The sequence below is a fragment of the Pyxicephalus adspersus genome, chromosome 2 (genome assembly GCF_032062135.1).
Source record: "Pyxicephalus adspersus chromosome 2, UCB_Pads_2.0, whole genome shotgun sequence".
Classification (NCBI taxonomy): Eukaryota; Metazoa; Chordata; class Amphibia; order Anura; family Pyxicephalidae; genus Pyxicephalus; species Pyxicephalus adspersus.
The window spans coordinates 149,626,346-149,644,869 of record NC_092859.1 but is presented as its reverse complement, the minus strand read 5'-3'; the positions used below and the strand labels follow the sequence as shown (position 1 = coordinate 149,644,869).

General features: G+C 39.5%; 1 long non-coding RNA gene across 1 annotated transcript in view; it reads right to left on the bottom strand.

Annotated features, from left to right (window-relative positions):
- Positions 1 to 240: 240 nt before the first annotated feature.
- LOC140322215 (uncharacterized) overlaps positions 241 to 18,524 on the bottom strand; it is a 25,259-nt gene continuing 6,975 nt past the window's right edge. Inside the window, exons 2-4 of the long non-coding RNA XR_011919177.1 lie at positions 12,453 to 12,654; positions 11,143 to 11,286; positions 241 to 406 (exon numbers count right to left, since the gene is read on the bottom strand). This is a non-coding gene — a long non-coding RNA (uncharacterized lncRNA). The remainder of the gene's footprint in view (positions 407 to 11,142; positions 11,287 to 12,452; positions 12,655 to 18,524) is intronic.

Below are 18,524 nucleotides of genomic sequence, written 5' to 3'. Positions count from 1 at the left end.
ATGTGAAATCAATTTCTCATGATCAGTTGTAAACACCCTGAAATGGTTTTCCACTCAAAATATCATTATATCCATCATAACCACCATCATAACAAGCACCTTTGCTGAGGAGGCAATAGTTAGGGGGTGATGGGGGTTACCCTGATAGCTGATATGAACTTTTGGGTCTTTGTTATTGACTCTGTCCTACTTGAAGGGAACAATTTTAGCACAATTGTTACCTAAACCAGATGGTTTTTTTTTAAAAAAAAGACATCTTTACTTCCACAAAGCCCTCGTTTTCTTTAGGACTGTTTTCTATTTGGTACCGCGCCATCCTGGCATATGCTAGCCCCGGCACAGAGGAACCATTGGGTGCGACCATCTTCTTTTTCTAGCTTCTGCACACATCACCCGATCCTCTATCCTTTTATATAAAGTAAAAAATGTGGTGATAGGTCTACTTTAAGTATCATAAATATACAATAATATGAACATTATGTAAGATTTTACAACAACCTATTAATTATTTTGTTCCCTATGCCTTTATATAGAATCTTTTGTGCATTTAAATTATGAAGCCCAGAAAAAGTGACAAGGCTTCAAACAAAAAACAAATACTTAAATGGATAAATATAACAGTCATTTTTCCACATTGTTTATGAATTAATTTTCTTTTTATTTTAAAAGAATGCTGCAAATACTCAAGCACCCCACTAAAGCCAGAATTTACCTAGTCAAAATGCAAAAGCAATCATGTGATTTAGTGTAAATTATATATATATATATATATATATACCCAAATTCTAAATCCATTGTGTAGCTGTGTTTCGCTGTAGTGGTACACATTTGCGTCATTTAGTTTCATACTAACAGCCTGAGGTCCTACAACTGTTCATGTGGCACCATGGCCTCTAGACTGTAATGCAGGGAGGCTAGAAAATATAGTCAGACAACTAAAGTTCTTCCTACTTTGGGTAATATATGGTCACCCCAAACCAGATAAATCCAAAGACAGAGGTCCAAATAAAAGACAATCCCCTCATGACAATCCCCTCAAAGACAATCTCCCATTCTGCCAAATCTCAGCCCTGTGTATGCAAATGTTTTCCCTTGCAACCTTCATCTGATTTTATATGGTACGTCTCCCATTGTAGATTAATTTATTGCACCAACTTTAATCTCCCCATGGATGTATCTGTTCACAATTCCTTAGTTCCAGCTGAGTGCACATTGAAATTGGTAATCCCCTGCCAACCCCTCCCCTCCCCAGGTTCAACTGATATCCCAAATTCCTTATTACTCTGATCAGTCCATCCATAATCAGAGCCCAAAGCACTTCCATCACTCCAATCACCACCCTAGATGAAGCACTTCCTTTTCTTGGCTTTGGAGAAAGTTGCCCCTGCCACCTTTCGCTACCCCCACCCTGCCAACCCCAGACCCTGGCACAACAGTCACACCAAACAGCTACAAAAGGCAGTTCGTCCAGCTGAGCACAAGTGGAGAAAATCTAGCCTCAGCGCTGACTTCATGCAATACAAAGCTTTAACACTGAGCTCACTTTCACCTAGCACTCAAGCTTCAAACCCATGCAGCCCCTTCTAAACAATTGACTTCCTCCTAAACCCCACACCTGCTCCCCCCACAACAACCTTCTCTGCCCAAGACATAGCCACCTACTTTAGTGAGAAAATTGACAAAATCAGACATGATGTCTCTGCTTACCAAGCCACTCCAACCATACCCACCCTTCCACCTGTAAATCATCACTGGCCTCTATCAGCCCTGTTACTGTCGATGAAGCCTCTTCTCTCATCATCTCCATTTACTACCTGTCCGCTTGACCCAACTCCCTCTGATCTACTCTGTACCCATTCCTCCACAATGGCCCCTGCCCTAACCGAACTATTCAATCTCTTCCTTTCTACTGGTAAGTACCCCTCGGCTTTCAAACATGCCATAATTCTCCCTATCCTGAAGAAACCCTCACTGGAACCCTCCCTACCCTCTAACAACTGTCCTATTCCCCTTCCCTCATTTGTCTCCAAACTTTTTGAATGCCTTGTCTACAAAAGACTCACCGATTACCTGAGCACCAACTCTCTCCTTGACTCTCTCTCTCTCCAGGTTTTAGAGCTGCCCATTCCACTAAAAACAGCCCTTACTAAAGTGGCCAATGACCTCATAAGAGCTAAGTTTCAAGGCAACTTTTCCCTGCTCCTTCTTCTTGATCTTTCCTCTGCTTTTGAAACTGTTGATCCCCCCCTTCTAATACAAATCATGCGCTCCATTGGTATCAGTGACACTGCTCTCTGCCAGTTTGCTTCCTATCTGTCTGACCGCTCCTTTTCAGGTTTCTTTCAATGGTAATTCTTCCTCGCCCACTCTCCTCCCTGTTGGTGTTCCCCAAGGGTCAGTCCTTAGACCGGTTCTCTTTTCTCTGTACACCTCCTCTCTCGGCAGTCTCATATCCTCCTTTGGCTTACAGTACCATCTGTATTCTGCTGACACTCAAATCTATCTATCCACCCCTGACCTGTCTCCCTCAGTCCTGGATAAGGTCTCATGCTGCCTGTCAGCCATATGGATGTCTGACCGATTCCTGAAACTCAACCTGGATAAAACAGAACTCATCATCATCCCCCCCTCAAATTCCAAATCCCCCCTGACATATTTCTAACTGTTAACAACACTGGTATTCGTCCCTCCTCTCAGGCACGTTGTCTTGGCGTGTCCTTCGATTCTGTCCTCTCTTTCACCCCATACATTCAGAACATTTCCAGGTCTCATCATCCCCCCCTCAAATTCCAAATCCCCCCTGACATATTTCTAACTGTTAACAACACTGGTATTCGTCCCTCCTCTCAGGCACGTTGTCTTTGTGTACCCTTTGACTCTGCCCTCCCATTTACCCCCCATATTCAGAACATTTCCAGGTCCTGTCACTTTCATCTATGCAACATCTCCAAAATCTGCCCCTACCTTCCCCCTAAGACCACCAAACTCCTTGTACATGCTCTTAACATCTCTCGACTGGACTACTGTAACCTCCTCCTCTCTGGTATTCCACTAACCTGACTCCCTACTCTACAATCTATTATAAATGCCGCAGCCAGACTCATCAATCGATCTCACCGCTCCTCTTCCTCTGCATCTCTCTGCAGCTCTCTCCACACTGGCTTCCGTTTCACCTTAGAATCAAATTTAAGCTCCTGTGCTTTGCCTTAAAAACCCTGCACAGTTCTTGTCCCACTTACATTTAAAAAATACTCCCCCAGCTGCTCTCTCCGCTCCTCCAATTACCTACACTACTGGCTTCCTCCCTCATAACCTCCTCACACGTACGGATACAAGACTTTTCTAGAGCTGCCCCAGCACCCTGGAATGGTCTTCTTCGTCCTATTCAGCTTGCTCCTACTTTCTGCTCATTTAAAGGAGCACTCAAAACCCATTTTTTCAATCTTGCCTACTCATCTTCTTCTGTCTTCGGAAACCATTACTACTTCCCACCACTACATATCCCCCTCCTACTGTGTGTTAATTCCCCCACCTACTAGACTGTAAGCTCTTCAGGGCAGGGTCCTCTCCTCCTGTATCACTGTCTAAATTCGTCTGTCATTTGCAACCCATATTTAATGTACATCGCTGCGTAATATGTTGGTGCTATAAAAATCCTGTTAAATAATAATAATAATAATGAAGAAAAAAGCCCTTGTCTATATTGCTTTACTAGCAGAGATCTGGATAAGTAAGGTAGTAGAAATCTATCTTGGAAGGTGCAAGATACCATCTAGTCAGAGGTTTCACTTTTGGATATAAAGGATATAGAAACGCTTGTTATGAATTTAATGCATTTTCTTTGCATTTGTTACAGTTGCATTTAAAACTGAAACAAGAATTTTCAGGTTCTCCCCTTTTTTGTGTGGATTTCTTCCGGGTACTCTGGTTTTCTCCCACATTTCAAAAATACTCAGTTAGGTAAATTGACTACCCCCAAAAATTGACCTTAGACTGTATTAAAGACATATGACTATGGTAGGGACATTAGATTGTGAGCGTGACTATGGACATTGTATAGCGCTGCTTATTATGATGGTGCTAAATACTGTGTAATAATATTAATAATACTTTGCGATCTAACAGAGCTATACGGCAGAAGGTCAGTGCAGGTAGTGAACAGATGAGCGAGGGAACCAGGGTAACAAAGAGGGCAGTCACGTGATAACACAATAGAATGAGCAAAATTTTAACCAACTGCACAGGTGACATATAAAACACGCTGACAATTTACATTTGTGCTGTACTGTAAGTACTGTGTGCGAGCACCTAGAAAGAACACAACAAGAGCTGTTTTTGTCAGAACAAAAATATTTATACAATGGCATCAATGATAACCCTGATCTGTTGTGGCGCTGAGAGCCAAGTGGGTGTAGTAGTATTGAGGTCATTGTATTGTACAAAATGTTATAGTTCTGAATGCAGGTTATTCACTCATCAAACACTTTCTATTACCATTGCTGTCTCATTCAGGGATTGTCATTAAAAATGTATTTTCAAGGATTTATGATCATCACAAAGTAATACCCTTTCCACTCTTGTTTCCATCTGTCACATGGGCATCTCTTCCCAACCAAGTTAAGTGTTAAACTGGAACTATCACTAAAAAATTAACACTTATCTTTACAGGTGGAAAGCTGTTGATCCCTTAACAATCCTAGTTGAATCAGTCCCGCGTTGTCCCCTTTTCCTTTTTCATCTTGGCACAGGCTGGACCCTAGGAGCCACCATCTTCTTTCTATTCTTCCTACGTCACCTGATCTTGCACTGCGCAAGGTGTGAGATTGAGTGACACGCCTCCATAAAATGTAAAAAACAGATCTGTGCAGAGCACATGCGTGAGATCGACACATTTGCACCTACTGCAGAGGAAAGACCCTTTTGTATCCCAGGAGGCTGCGGCTTACCATTCAGTCTTTACTGCTGAGGCAGTAAAAACAGAAGGTGGAGGGGTCTCCTTTTTAAATCTTAAAAAAATAGTTTAAAAAAATTGTGATGAAGTTTATGAGGAATATATGGAGAGCTCACAAACTTAAATATGGCCTTTCCGCCCCTGCCTCTGTACTTACCTCTATTATACACACCCCCCTGATACCCGACAGCCTTACCAGATCTATGTGGCTACCCTGGCGAGAGAGAGAGGGCTTTTTCATATCCAGGATATTTTGCATCCCTTGGAGCGGAGATTACTTATCTTCCCGGAGTTGCAGGAGAAATATGACCTCCCCCGCACCTCCTTTTATGCATACTTACAAATCAGGCATTTTGTCCTCTATCTTCAGCAATCTCCCAGCTTTTCTAAAAAAACTCCCTATGAAAGGCTGTGTGCAGGTGGTCCTTATGCTAAGGGCCTTATCTCCTCTATCTACCGTTTTCTTCATGTGGTCTGCCGTCTGGGAGGCAGCAAATAAAAGCTCCATTTGTACTCTTTATAAAGAAAATTTATATAAGATTTTATTCCGGTGGTACCACACCCCAGACGTGCTCCATAGGCTGTTCCCGGAGGCTGATCCGACTTGTTGGCGCTGTAGGTCCTACCGCGGGACGCTAGAACACATTTTTTGGTTCTGCCCTATAATACAAAGTTACTGGGATAAGGTTAACCAGCTACTGGGGAAGGTGACCAAATGCCGATCTACTTTAGATCCTCTACATCACCTGCTAGGGTTGCCCTTACCAGGTCCTACCAAGCTCATATCCAAGCTCACCACACACATCTTGGTAGCGGCCCGTACCCTGATCTCCACTAAGTGGAAGTCTGTCTGCCCTCCATCCTTAGCAGAACTATACGCCCGCATTCAGGATATCCGAATGATGGAATACCTTACTGCCCTGCTCAGGAACACTGTCACTAAATTCGAACAGGTCTGGGAGCCATGGGATGACTATTATGCTCAATTACAGATGTGATGGTCTTTGCTCCCCTCCTTTTGTTATATAGCAAATCGCCTCAGAATCCCCTTTTCCCTTTTCCTCCCTCCCCATTTTTGATGGTATGTCCTGTATACAGGAATTTACTGGTTTGTCATGTTCATTGCTGGAAACCACATTGCATCATTTGCACTCCACTATTGCTATTTTTTCTTGTAGCTTTTATGTATGTATCTGTGTATATGTATATATACTTGTTTCCTACTTTATGCCTTATGGTTTTGGTAATATGTTGCTAATGCCCCTGTATGCTGTGTTCTTGTACATGTTCTTTTTGTTTTGTTTCTTTTGTTGTATTTGTAAAAAATTTTCCAAAAAAAACTCAGTTTCAAAAAAAAAAATTGTGATGAAAAGCATCTTGTTTACATCATACTACAGCAAATGTAGGCCGATAGGGACACTTTTATCAGAGGGGTACTCTTAAGAGTTAAGAAACCCTACCCTATTCTTGATAAAACAAAGGTATTGTTAGAAGTAATCATAAAGTTAAACGCATAATGGAATAATATCTGGAAAATCAATTCAGGCAATAACAATTGTATTTTTCTGTTACATTTTCACAAACCACTTTGTTAGTGGTCAGTGAAAAAAAATGCCCCCTTATGTATGTGGTGAGGTTACCCTTAGCACACACAAACGGATCATTGGTGTTCAGTAGCAACATACTTGACAGTGTTGGGTCAATATGTCTCTTGTCCCAAACTTCAGCTATACTGAGTGAGATCAGTATTTGAATTTTGAAGACTCCTGTATTGCCTTTGGAAAGCCTATGGATCCTCCTGTAATTGTACTGCAATTTGTGCACTACTTACGTTTGTACTGTTTGTACTTTATAACATTGAATAATCAGTTGAGGATATACCTAACCGGAAATATCCAAGTATCTACCAAATATCCATTTTTTTACGACTGAGGAGACAAGTCTTATATAGGATACAGTATTTAGGTTTTCAAATATTGTTACTGGTATTTTATTTTGGCTTTATTTTTATTCCCAACTAAAGGTTTTACCTATACTATAGCAGCCAATTTAACAAGTATATTACACAGCAGTACAAGGGACCAGTATAGTATATCTACATTGATTTATCCAGGCAATGACAGTTTTTGACAAATTTGACACGCGGTTTAGATTAATTGTATGTATCCCTATTGCTCAGACACCTACTGTGCAGGATTCTAATATTTTATTGATATACTCTAGTGAATCCAATTTATTATTGCTAAACTGATTATATGGAGAATGCGATTTGTGCACTCTTCCCTTTAGGACTTAATCCCAACAAGATAATGCCCGTCGGAGGTCATGGAGAAAGAAAAGTAATTAATTTGTTATCTTTATTTTTATGCAACCAAGTCTTTACTCTTGGGGTGATGTTTGGCTGAGAGTAAATAACTATTTCTCTGCTGGGATAGGTTTATATTATTATGTGTAAAGGGAAATAAGAACATACTATTTCTGGTCGTAATCAGATTTATTCTAATCTGCCCAGTCAAAGATTAAGGAACCTACCTAAATGATGATCCTTATGAAAATTGTTAAGGTCTGGTGGGAGACTGACTTTACCTTATTTTTTATCTTGTTAAAAGGAAGAGAGAGAAATGTTTTTATTTTGTCAAGGAATATATATATATATATATATATATATATATATATATTTTTTTTTTTTTTTTTTGGGAAAATGGAATTAAATTCAGGCAGCAGATATCAAATCACACTTAGCTGACACTCTCAATGTAAGGCCCTGGTCCAGCAACAGTACTTGCCAGACACCAGTCCCCCAATCTAACGCTGCACTCTTCACCTATAGGAAGCCCCCACTAAGCCTCAGGAGACTGGTTGCGTTACCCAGAACTCGTTTGCCCCCTAGACTAGTGCACAACGGATAGTGTCTGGGGAAGGGCTGGCACAGAACTAGGAGCCCACAGATAATGCAGTACCAATATTCTAACAGGAACAAGTACAGAATACAAAGCAAGAGGTCATTCACAGGGAATTCGTCCACCAGACGAGGTACACAAGTGCAAGACAAAAGAAGAGTCGGGGGTCACAGGCAAAAGGTCAGTCCAGACAGCATACAATCAATAGGTCAGGAACAGTTAATGGCCAGCAACAGAAAAACAAGTGAATACATAAAACAGCAGCAAGTTAGCCTAGCTTAACACTAAAACAGGCAACTGGTGATTGAGAGAAGAAAGGCTATAATGCCCTACCAGCCATGGCAGCGGAGGATTGAGCCAGGGACTAAGCTGCTCATAAAATCCCCTTCAGCTGTGCACAGCATTTCAAAATAAAATCATAATAATAATCCATCAGGAATACATTCCAAGTATCAGTATACAAGAGTTTTTGGCCAACTGTGCTTTTGGCTCAACCCTTAACCTGAAGTGGCCTTCTTAGCTTTTCAAGGTTACTCACATCTGTTTATGTGATAGGGATATACTAGTCCGAACTTGGCTAGCTCCCTACACTCCAGACCTGGATTACAAATAAAAGAACTACAAAACTAAACTCTTATTCAGGTCTTTTAATCCTCAGAGAAAAACTGCAAACTATTTATTTATAACTTTTTATAACTTCTTGTTTACTTTACATACATTTAAAATTGTAATTTTCAGGATGGGAAATGATTAGTATGAGATAATCTGAGTGGTACACTGTTTTATATTCTACACCAAAGCACTCAAGACCAGAAACTTCCATATTTTCTCTAATGCTTTGAGAAATTGTTTCCATGATAACAAGAAACAGAAGTGTTTAAAATGATGCCTACCTATGCCTCATTCCATTATTTATAGGAAATGAAGCGGCCAAGGATATATTCATTTTATTTCTAACTGATGATGAATTATACAGGGACATGATTTTATATGTTTATTTAAATGAGAAACCAAAGTGTTGTTAAAGTATATCTATATTGTATAGAGTGATTAGAACCTTCTGAATAATAATTCTATTGGGGATGAAAGTGAGGGCAATTCCTAAATTGTAAATTGCCTTCATAATAGAATAGAGATAAAATCCTACAATATTCCCAGACAGCTTAGAAGATATATCCTCTAAAGCGAAACTTTCATTAAAAAATGACACTTACCTTTACTTTCCCAGAGACCTAAATCCCATCCATTCGGCAATATTCCGTTCTGGATTCTTACTTTGTTGGGCCGGGGAGGAACCTTCTTTTTTCCTATTTCTTACTTTACCTGATCTTGCACTGCACAGACGCGAGACCGGGTGATGTTTCCTTTTGAAAACGTAAAACAAAAAGTGCCATTATCATTGAACATGTGTGAGATCAGCACTTTTTTTTTTACTGCCCGAGATCAGGCATGTGCAAAAGGAGTAGCTTGAAGTCCCCTGGGATACATGACGTAGGTATCCCAGGAGGCTACTGGATTCCCATTCAGCCTTTACTGCCGCGGCAGTAAGGACAGGAGGGGAGGGGTCTCCCATTGAATTGAAAAACATAATTTTCAGAGAAAAAAACACTTTTTTTACTATATATAAAACAATTATCTACCCTTTGATATAATGTAAAAAATGTGGTGATAGCACCGTCTTAACTGGAAACATACCCTGTTATTTCCTGTCAATGAAAGGAAGTGAAGATAAACTCCCTAATGAGGAAAACAAACTCATAGCAGTTTTAGCACTTCCCTACTCTATCCAAAATTAAAAAAACAAAAAGTTTTGCCTTTAGAAAAACCCTTAGTAAGTAATCTTACATTGGCAAACAAAAATGTCGCATTTTGCACCTGTCCCTTTTGTCTGTGTAGTCCGTCTCGGAAGCAAAATCCTATACATTTTTTTTATGAAGAATGTTATGTCCATGGTATTTGCACCTATAGGGTTGCTTTGTTGCATATTGCTAGCCAGATACATGAATGTGGAAGGAGAGACCAGATGAAACACAATATAAGTGGGTATTCCTTATGGGCTTGAGGAATCATTGGATGTGTAGTCCAGACACTATAGGTCACCTGATATTGTATTGGGTAAACATTGCTTATCTCATAATCTAGAAAGTTTCCAAAGCTAGGAGAGAGGAGATTAGGCAAATTTTGACCAGACAGTTGTATGTCTTTTGGACAAGATACTGTTACATAGCTTACCAATTGTTATTACGAACAAAAAACTTTATTCTACTTCAAGATAAAAGAAAAAAAAATCAGTCAATTTTATCAAAAGCTTTTACAGCATCCTTTGTTATTAACATCATCTACTTTCTATTCACTGTTGAAAAATGTATCGGTTCTATTCATTTAGATTGTCACAAATCTTTTTACCTTGAACAAATCCAAATTGTTATGTATTTATTTGATAGCCATTGTCTGGAAAAGTCTCTCAAACGTTTTTGTTACATTAAGAGATTGGCCGATCATTGGAACATACACTATGGTCTTTGTCTGCCTTGAATAATATATATATATTTTAATGCTTACAAAGATTGTTAGGTAATGGTAAGGTTTTGGAAACTAGGTACTTAATGTATATGGTTCAGGTTTAAGAAAAAGGTTTTATAGACGGTTCCTATTATTTCTTTGCTAAATTAAATGTTTCAATTCAAAATTTGAGTTTTTTTGAAATCATCTAATACTTTTTTATTCTTCTTCTAATTTATATTTGAACTTTGGTAACTTTAATATACAACTTTTTACATTGGCCTAAAGGTGTAATAGTGACCATACACTGGTTGATGGTTACACAACCAAGTAACAAATGGTTGAGCTCCGAAACCTTACCTCCGGCTCGTACAGGCTAAGGTAAATCAATACCCTGCTTTTAATAAGCAGAGCCGGCAGAACTGTGTTGTTATCGTCAATGGTGGGGAGCACTCCCTTTTGACTGCTGGTTGTTACAGGGCTTCAAGTTGGTTCACATTAGCCTTTTGGAGTGGGTGAAAATACTTTAGTCTTTACCAGATTTCCATTGGATTTGACATTTTTATTTATTCTAACGTCCGTCCTAGACATGATAACCTTGCGTAGTGTATGGTCGCCTTTATTAAATGTTCTTAACGTTGAAGAATATTTTATCGGTTATTGAGTTGTGGTATTTATCTTGGTATTGTATGTGTTGTAATGTATCCTATTGCTAGTAATGCATTCTTATAATGAAAAATCTTTTACCCAAACTGAAAAACCTGTGAAAGAAGAATAAAGAATACTTACTTTTCTCACTGCCCAAACACTGCCTTTTTCTACTGTTAAGTCTACAGGGAAACCAAAACTCCCACAAATGTTGAATGTTGATGTCCTGGGTCCTCTGCAATGTTTACTGGTTGCTCCAGATGTGCTTTACACCATAACTGTGTCCTATAAAGACATGACGTTCAACAAAAGGATTGTCATTGGCTAGGTCTAGATGCCCAAAACAAATAATGTATTGTGTTACAGCATTCCTTAGATGTGGTGATGACTTTTTATTTTTATTTTTGCATGATAGACTATCATGAAAGAAGTAAGATACTTCTTATCCCAGGGGACAGCACTAACTCACAGTACTGTATGGAGAAGCAGTGTTGCTCCCCTAGGAAGGGTCTATGGGTTCTAATCACCACAGTTGTCCCCTGAAGATGCTAGATGATCAGCTGTAAATGACTGCTATTGTGCACTATTGGGGATAATGCAGCAGAGTTCCTCCACTCATCCTCCCCACTCCATAGAACAGACCAGTATTCTCTGTACAGCCATCTTGGGTTGTATTGCAGTGCTGCAGGGTGGGATGTAGGGAACCCCAGAAAAGTGAGCTTCCCACTCTTCACATATGACATTCTTGCATTGACAACATTTGTACATGAAGATAAGCCTTTTGTGACCTATTTAGGTAACATTTTCAAGTCTTTTCTCAGGTTTGTTACATAATTCAAAGGAAATGGTTTGCGGATGTTGTTGTTTCTAACAAAATGTGCATATAGCAAAACTTTTTGTTAATAGATTAAGGAAGAATTACAACCCTAATTCTTACAATTGCTACCAGAACAAAGTAGAGAAAGATTTGCTAAAAAGAAGTTGGCAAACGAGTCAGGAATACTCCTCATTATAAAAGACTTTTGTTCACCCCTTGCTGTGTCTCCAGGACAGAAAGTAAATGGAAATCTACCGAAAACGACTGCCTGGGGTTTTAATGTATTCCTATTCTAAACTAAAAAAAGTTTTGGCTATACATACATTCAAGGTATGTTTATCAGGTACCTCTTATCCTAAAATGTAGAAATGCCAGTATCTATTTATCTTACACTCTTTCAGTGTCCCTGAAATTGAAGCCACCTGAGAATATCTTATCGAGTTCATGCTGTCACACCAAAACAATATATTCTTCATGATTCTAAAGATCTAGCCTTGCCTTATGACTAGGCCTGAACTCTGCTTAGTTCTTAACGCAAAATAAACCCCAGCATAAAATAAAGATTGGCCACTGTGAATTTTTCACCATAATGTGCAGGGATGTACAACACGTTGGTACAATACGGCATACTTACCTGGCACAGCAACAACACACCTCAGCATTCCCCTCAGATGTGCCCCTGCAAGTCTTCTTCCAGGGTTGGAGACTTTGGCATCCTGATTTTCAGGCCTGGCATGGTGTAACTCCCATGGAAGTGCACATGGAAATTACTTGATCCTGACACAGAATCACACTAATAGGGAACATTGGGATGCACATGTGTCACTCAGAGTACCCTGTGGGAAAGAAAAGTCAACAGTGGTAAGAAAAAAAAAACTTTGACTGTGAAGAGTCTTTTCTGTCTTTAAAATGCCAATTATATCAATTGCCAGTAGAACCTCCTATTTTTGTTACTTCCCCCACCTCCTAGATTGTAAACTCTCCGGGGCAGGGTCCTCTCCTCCTCCTGTGCCAATGTCTGTATCTGTCTGTCATTTGCAACCCCTATTTACCGTATTTTTCGGACCATAAGACGCACTTTTTTTCCCCCTAAAGTGGGGGGAAAATCAGGGTGCGTCTTATGGTCCGAATGCATATTTTTTTACTTACCTGTATCCCCGCCGGTCCCCGCAGCCAGTGTCCTCCTCTGTGTTCCTGTGTCCCAGCGTTCGGCACTTGTGCCCGCCCACGAAGGCGGCGCCGATTGATTTCATGAATGCCGATCGGCGCCGCCTTCATGGGCGGGCACAAGTGCCACACGCTGGATCTCAGGGAAACACAGAGGAGGAACACAGACAGAGGCAGATAGCAGCCAATGTCTGTGTTCCTCCTCTGTGTTCCCCTGTGTTCCAGCGTGCGGCACTTGTGCCCGCCCATGAAGGCAGCGCCGATTGATTTGATGAATGCCGATCGGCGCCGCCTTCATGGGCGGGCACAAGTGCCGCACGCTGGATCTCAGGGGAAATCAAATGAATTTTTTTTTTCTTGTTTTCCCGTGCGGAAAACCTGGTGCGTCTTATAGTCCGGAGCGTCTAATGGTCCGAAAAATACGGTAATGTACAGGGCTGCATATTATGTTGACATTATAAAAATCCTGTGTAATAATGATAATAATAATAATAATAAGCAACCATTGCTGCACAGACAATACTGGTCTGTTCTATGGAGCGGGGAGGATTAGTGGAGGAACCCTGCTGCATTGTCCCCAATAGTACTCAATAGCAATCATTCACAGACGATCATCCAACCCTTGTAATAACTTTCAGGTCTTCAGGGAACCCCTGCTATAATTACTATATCCACAGCTCACAATACAATACAATACAAAGACTTTTGATGTGGTGGTCAGTGGTAAGAATGCCTCTTACATTGCTGGCCAATGGGAAGAATTTCACCCTTACAAACAGCCAAAAGATCATTGATGTGACTTAAACTGACCTGAGAGGCACAAACTCCTCATTGCCTAAGGAACCACTAGCAAGCTCTGGAGGAACCCTTGGGTTTTACTGAACCCTGGTTGAGAAACACTAATCTAGCGTCTTCAGGGAACAACTGGATCAAGGTTATATTTTAACTCACGATGATTAAGACCCCTGGTCCTTTCCTGAGGGAACAACACTGTTTCTCGATATATACAGTACACTTGTCCCCTGAGTTAGTGTTGTCCCCTGGGACAGTGAGTGTCTTACTGTCAGGATCATTTGGTAACAAATTAGGAATAATGGGTCTGATTTATTAAAGCTCTCCAAGGCTGGATAAAATAGGAATAGATTTATTAAAACTAATTTGCTATTAGTTGGCAAAGGTTTTCAATCCTTGATCAGATCCATTCCAGGTTTTCTAGATCACTAAGGCTCTCCCATGATAGTTTTTCGTCTCCAGTTTGGAGAGCTTTAATACATTAGGCCCAATGGTTGAAATTAAAAACAAAAACCATCACCACATCTCAAAAATGCTGTGACACAAAACAATTCTTTGCCTTGGGCATCTAGGCCTAGCCAATGGCAATCCAAAAATACCATATTTTATATAAGGTGCAGCCCACTGTTTTGCCTTGCAACTTTTGATGTAAGAAACTGGTGACAGTATCTAAAATTTCACCTGTAACCAGTATTCAGTTTCAAACATTTCACAGGGAAGGAAAACAGCCCCCCTGCATGGACAAGTGACACTATCATGTGGAATATTTGTAAGGTGTCAAAGGTTTATTTTCAACATATGGCATAAGCGTTACAAGAAACCTGCTGACAGGCAGCGTGTAAGTGTTGATTTAGTCTACCAGCTGACTCCTTTCTGCAGTATATGTTGTCCAATTCTAACACCCTGCGGTAGTTCAGAAGTAACAGGATGCAACAAGCTAATAAATATCACATGGTACAAATATCCTAACCCCCAACAATTATGGAAGGAGGAAGGAAGGAGGAGGGACACCTTTTTAGATCTGAAATAGGCACAATCCCTCCAAATGAGAGAAAAGAAATACTATGACTGTTATTTAATTCTTATAACAGGAGTAAATGTTTTCTTGTGTCTTGCTAAGCTTTCTTATTTCTCATATTTGCAGTACTGTGTAATTCACCTATTTTATTTGACTATAAGGATGGAAGAAGTGCCTTCCCCCTAATGGCATTGTATAGGCAACACACGTTTGTACTGGATCTATGCCTGCAAATCGCTTCCAGGCATACTCTTTGATGTACACTATGAAGTATTTCCTCCCACTGGAAAGCTGGAATGTAGTTCCTCTGCAGCTGTGTCTGATCCGTGCTGTTCACACCTCAAGCAATGGTGAGGAAGAATAGTTTGATGGAGTGTTTGTATTGACATACAGCTGCATGCAGTCACTAGCATGGCAGGACTAATAACCAGACTGTATGCTTCCAGAACAAGTCATTTAGTGCATTGGCTCAAATGAGGCAAAACTCTGTTATACTGATGCGTTTTACTAAACGAGCCAATGTCACAATTACAGCTACAAGAAATTTTAAGTGCATAATCGTTTGTAACAAATAAAACCATATTACGCTAACCTGCTAAATCTGTACGTAGCAAATAGCTTCAGACAGTAGCGGGGGACAAATGTGAAACAACAATGCAGGACCAAGTGATCAATAAATATATATTTAGGATTAGGTAGATTAGATAATACCATTCTAATACATATAGATTGAAAAATAAAATAGAAAGGCTGGTCATCTGTGATACCAGTATCAAGATAAGAGTAATGACCACCAACAAATATTTCAATAAGGAAGGTGGAAGGTGGAAATGGATCCATAGCCCTCATGCAATCTGCACAAGGAATTAGTCGGCGCTGGTGGATATCGGCGCTGGTGGATATCGGCGCCACCTGGTCTGGTCTCCTCTTAGATTTACCCTCTTAAATCGTGGTAGTAGTTATGGCTGTTTTTGGTTTTAATATCTGGCAGATATGATCTCAAATATCATAACAGTACATGTTGCGAAACGCGTCAAACACTCTGTAAGATTGATGTACAAATAACTTACAGTAAACATATCTCCAATTTTTTGTAATGATATGATAAATTATGTTTTTATTATGAAAAATGTGTGATAAACCCTATAATTAGTGTGTTTACTGTCCATGAAATTTGTTTTCTTGTGGTTTTTTGTAAAATTAATAAATGTGGTGCAAAATAATACATACTGGTTCCAGGGTTTTAAACCATAAGAGATATCAGACAAAGGAAAATATATTTGGCAATTGTGTCCACTTTTTTTTAAGGTCCCTGGTAACCATCAAGATACAGTGGAGACCCATCAGAGACAGTGGAGAACTCAATCTACTGCAACTGGAATGAACCTTCTCTAAAGCCATTCAACAGTCTCCTAACTGACAAAGATAATTATCTGTCAGCCCTGGACTTGTTTTGTGAGAAGGAAGAGTAAAGTCCAACCATTGTATATTATTGCACCTAGGAAGCAGTGATAAATAAACCTATATAGGAAGAAAAGTGGCTGTTCGCTAAAGAAATAATATTGTTTATACACAAGACATATTCAAGTCTCCTTTTATAAAAGGCAGCCAGCTAAATATTTTTTAAAGTGGTGATTAGTCTGAACTGCTGGATTGCATGTGACACTTTGGGAGTAGAGAACACCATAGATCACACTACTAATTGCAGACAGCAACAAAGTTGCATCGAAGTTAGAAATATTTTTTTCTCTATTCCTAATTCTAACAGCAAAAATATGATTTACCATATCCTACCCACTCCTCTAGCTCTTTTTAATGATGATGTTCTGGAAGTTAAAGATTTGGAGCCATGGATTCCAAACATCCAATTTTTTCACCATACATTGCATTTATTTAAAGGATAAGGAGTCCCTACCAACTTTCACCATTTTAGCACTCACCGCCATGGTTATTACGAAAAGGGTTAAATGGTTCTTTACAAGTTCAGCAGTGAGTGTTCTCCATTGGTAACTGCCAGCTGTGGAGTGCTCTGTACACTGCAGTAGGATTCGAAAAGGATGACGGTGTATGAGATGCTGGTGTGGGAGAGAAAAAGAGGGAATAAGACCAAGGGGAAAGTAAGAATTATGGTTGTCTTTCCACTCAGGAGAAGACGCTCCAGTCAATTGCAATTTCACAAGTTTTGTATTGTTATAGGAATCTTCCCGGAAAGATGGTGGCATCATCCTTGCCTAGGCGTTATGGGTGGAAGAGTAAGGTACTAGTATTTCTAAATGTACCCTTTATGTTTTTCACTCACTTGTACTAAGTATTTGAGAAAAGGGAGGTGGCCTGGCCATTTTTCATAAAAGGTTAGCTTTAAATGGCTTCTGAAGAGCTGCTGCCAAATCCCTGAAAGTTTTGGAAATGCTTTATATAACGCCGCTTTTATAGAAGTTGAAGGCCATGTGCACATACACAAATAAAAAACAAATTCCCTCCCCTTTGCAGTATTCCAAAACGACAAAGTGTCACCCACTCAAAGTATCAAACTCACCTTAAATGCTGCTTTTTTAACTAATTTATTACACCTTTCATTTTTTTTTTTTTATAATAAGGATACCCTTGAGATCTTGAATGTTACACACAATTCTAGAGACAGAGGGACAAATACACATAAAAAATAAATGTATATCATTGTAGGTTCCCAAGGCAGTAATTTATTGAAAAAAGTAACTTTTGATTTTTTGAAGAATGCAATCTGCATACTACTAATCTTGTTCTGCCATTCAGATATTGCTGCAGGACATTGATGCAGATTGCACTTATTTATTATGAGTGGCACGGTGTACTTCTGCAATATGTTCAAACAATTGTGTTTCTTTGCATTTGACATTTACAAGGTAGTTCTGTAGGTAAGGCTTAGAACAAATAAAGAATATGTTTCTGTTTATGGTGCAATACTTTCAGAATGGACAGATTATTTGCAAAAGCTCACATTTAAGCTTGATAGACATTTGTATGGAAGTATATGGTACAAAAATACACATAATGTGCCAGACAACTTTATTTTAATTTGCCTTTTAGCTTTTCACTGGTATAGCTCGCCGGTGCCAGATATTTGCTATTTCTAATGGTCACTGCATGTGTGCTGAAATCTTTTCCACTTTCCGGGTAGCTAATGCTGGGATCTGTCAGTTGCCCTCAAGCAATATACTGCTTATCCTGAAGAGGTTGACAGTGTTTTCTGTTCTTGTATTGTTCACTGTACCTGCCTGCCTTCTGAAACATGCCTGTACGCTTCACTAAGCACTTCAAGCACGCTTTCTCAATGCTGGAAACATTTCTTTATTGGATAAGGCTCTGGGATATTGTCAATGGTGGTTTTCTTCTCTTTTAATCTCCTAAAATATTGCTGTAATCTGTAATCCTGGCTAAGCCCCTTGGCTACCTCCACTGTTTAGGTTATGAGTTAACAGGTAAAACCCCAAACAAGGAGACAAACAAGAGGAGGACATAGCATTTGTCCCGAAAAATAAAAAATGTTCTCCATGGGATTATCACCCCCCCCCCCAACTGCATTTTTTTCTTTAAAAACTTTATTGAAATATATTTATAATATATTATTACTATTATTATTATTATTATTAAACAGGATTAAATTAAATTACATTAAATAGGGATTGCAAATGACAGACTAATACAGACAGTGATACAGGAGGAGAGGACCCTGCCCCGAAGAGCTTACAA